Here is a 3,686-nt window from a genome sequence, read left to right as displayed (position 1 = left end):
GTTATCAGACGCCTCAGACAGATGCCATACTGTTGCATCCGTCACCACAGAGTTCCATTGTTCCAACAAAAAAAAAAAAAGTATACGTTAGCCTCCATGTTTTTTTGCTGAACCTTGCAGGATGGAAAAACGTGGTGCACTACACTTTCCCATCCTGCAGAGTTCTGCAAAAAAAGTATACTTTTATTTTTATTTTTTTTACAATGGAACTCCATGGTGACAGATGCCACAGTATAGCACCTGTCTGAGGCGTCCGTTAATGTTTACGGTTTTTGTGTATGTTGAAAGTATGACAAAAACCCACCCTTACGTGCCCGATCCAGCACTTCTGTTATTTTTGTTGCTCTGCTCATCTAACGAGGCATACCAACAGAAATAAATAGTGGTGGTGTGAACATGGCCTAAGAGGTGGGTATTTATGCAGGGGACCATTACTAAATACCATTAGGCAATTATAGCCAAGTGATAAAGTCCAGTCCAATATAGCGGAATTAACCCTGTACTTTATCAGTTGGCTATAATAGCCTGCCTGCATTCACTACACAGTGCACTACATACACTACACTACATGCATCAGTGTGTGATGTATACATGTGCTGTCACCTTGATGTCTGAGGCTATTTGTCACTTTTGAGGAGTCCTCTTCAGCTCCTCCGCCGCCATGTTTCCCGGGGTCCTTGTGCAGCCCTTTCCGCTCTCCTTACTCTAGAAACTCCCGGGAGCCGGACCCTCCTCCTTTCAGCTCCCGCTGACTTCCCCTGCTGCAGGGCGCTGTATCGCTCCGGCCCAAACCATCCAATAGTAAAGCTCCTTACTGTATGGAGCTTTGCTATTGGTCATTTCAGGCACAGGCAGCATCGCTGCGCTGCTTGTGCCGTTCCCTCTGCTGCTGAATGTAGGGGAAAAGTCTAAGGCATATTGGTACGCCTTAGACTTTTTCTAGGGAGTAAAATGGCTGAACAAGCGTCAATGATGCTTTTACAGGCGCTATTGCGTCTTCTGACTCCCAGCATGCGCTAATAGCTGTAGGCTGGACAGGAATGCTGGGAATTGTAGTTTTTCAACAGCTGGAGGGTCGCAGGTTGGGTATTCATGCTATATATCAGGGATGGTCAACCTGAGGCTCTCCAGCTGTTGAAAAACTACAACTCCCAGCATGCCCACACTGCCTACAGCTATTAGCCTGTAGCAGGCCATGGTGGGAGTTGTAGTTTTACAGCAGCTGGAGGGCCGCAGGTTGGCCATCCCTGCTATATATCAATCTGCTCAGCTCCTCCTGCCTGCAGATGTGACATGTTCAATGTGACCTATTCTCTTTAATACCATTTAAAAAATCTGTATAGGTTCAAAATTCTTTGCTGATTAATTTTTTAGAGCGGTCCTAGGTATAGATTTAATGTGTACCTGTTGCTTCAGTTCACCTTTCCAGATATGCTGTTGTGTGTCTGTACAGTAGGAATAGTAGTATTCATGGCCATTTTACCATAAGCAGCAGCCACAGTATGAATAAAAGTACTGAGCAGTGTAGCTGTGAATCCAGCATTGTGGGGGATAGTACTAGAAGCAGTAGCAATATCTCTGTGTGCCTGTGCCGCAGAGAATCTGTCTCATTACTTTCTTAAGACGATTGAAGGCGGGGGAGTAGAAGTGGATAAGTGGGGAAAAAAGAGGGTTTATCTTCAAAAGATTGCCTGCTAGATGCCTGTAGTCACCACTAGAGGGGGCTTGGGAGTTCACTGAATTCGGTGCTACATTGAATTTAATAATAACAGTATGCACTAAGCGTCGTCTAGTGGCAGCTTCAGACAGTCAGAATGATGTCATAGAAGTTTCCATATGCAGGGAATATTCAGCCTTTTATCAGAAAACTGAGAACCAACATCTGTACAGGTATTAAATTAATCGGCATAGAATTTTGGACCTAAAAACATGACCATAAATGGTGGAGGTAAAGACCTACAGTATTTTTTTCTCTCTTAGAAACCAGCAGCTTTAAATATTTGGGGCATTTTTCTGATGTAATTGAGAAGGTTAAGATACTCTGCTTCTTTAACCTTTTAATGACCAGCAAAACCTTTTTTCGTTTTTGCCTCTCTGCATTTCAGCAGCCATAACTTTTATTTTTTATTTTTTTCACTGACATGGCTGTCCAAGTCATTCTTTTATGCAGGAGAATTGTTATTATTTTTTGGCGTTGTTCGGGGGTACTGTAATTTATGCTGCAGAAATATAGGAAAAAAATAATTTTTTGCCGTTTTTTTAATTACATTTTTTATGCCATTCTTGTTTCCCATGAAATAACCAAATAATGAAATTCTTCAGGTTATGACGGTTGCATGGAAACCTAATATGTGTAGGGCTAAAACGATTAATTTAAGTTATCGATAATATTCGATAACTGGATTCGTTGTCGACGAATCCCGTTATCGAATAATCGGCCGATTCGTTGCTATGCAGGCGGGAGCGGGCGGTCAGGCGCTATGCCTGCGGGTCCTTAACTGGCAGTAACTTTTACTTGAACTTTAAATCAGCGCATCTTTATTACCTTACAATGAAGCTCTGGTAACGGGCAGAGCGGGCGGCGGCGTAACGTCACTTACTCATATGACGCGCCTGCTTCATTCATAAAGTGGGCGGAGCAGGCGCGTCACGTGAGTGAGTGACGTTACGCCGCCGCCCGCTCTGCCTGTTACCGGAGCTTCATTGTAAGGTAATAAAGATGCGCTGATTTAAAGTTCAAGTAAAAGTTACTGCCGGTTAAGGAATAGTCTGAATACTGATGTGGCCGGTGTATTGGAAGATCTGTGGATGGCAGTGGTACTGTTATGGAGAGAGGGATCTGTGGATGGCACGGTTATCGGGAGTGGGTTCTGTGGGTGGCATTGTTATGGGGAGGGAGATCTGTGGAGACACTGTTATGGGAGAGATCTGTGGATGACACATATAGTATAAGATGCTATATAGTGTCATCCATAGATCCCTATAGCAGTGCCATCCACTGATCCCCCTCCCCATAACAGTGCCATCCACAGATCTCCCGCCCCATAACAGTGCCATCCACAGATCCCCCTCCCCATAGCAGTGCACAGATCCCCCCGGCTCCATTTACACGTCCGTGTGTGTTTTGCGGATCCGCAAAACACAGACGCCAGCAATGTGCGTTCCGCATTTTGCAGACAGCACATCGCCGGCACTTAATAGAAAATGCCTACTCTTGTCTGCAATTGCGGACAAGAATAGGACATGTTCTATTTTTTGGGGGATATCCACAGATATCCCCCATAATAGTGTCAACCACAGATCCTCAATAACAGTGTGTCAACCACAGATCCCCCATAACAGTGCCATCCACAGGTCCCCCATAACAGTGTGCCATCCACAGGTCCCCCATAACAGTGTGTCATCCTCAGGTCCCCCATAACAGTGTGTCATCCTCAGGTCCCCCATAACAGTGTGTCATCCTCAGGTCCCCCATAACAGTGTGTCATCCTCAGGTCCCCCATAACAGTGTGTCATCCACAGGTCCCCCATAACAGTGTCATCCACAGGTCCCCCATAACTTGTCTTTTTTACATTGTAATGCAAAATTTTTATAATTATGTAACTCCTAAATTCGTTTTAATATAAACCCTTTTTTTTGTCATTTTGGTGTTTTTTCCTGATTAATCGATAAAATTATCAACAAC

Source organism: Bufo bufo, chromosome 4 (genome assembly GCF_905171765.1).
Source record: "Bufo bufo chromosome 4, aBufBuf1.1, whole genome shotgun sequence".
NCBI classification, from domain to species: Eukaryota; Metazoa; Chordata; class Amphibia; order Anura; family Bufonidae; genus Bufo; species Bufo bufo.
This window is presented reverse-complemented; position numbering follows the sequence as displayed.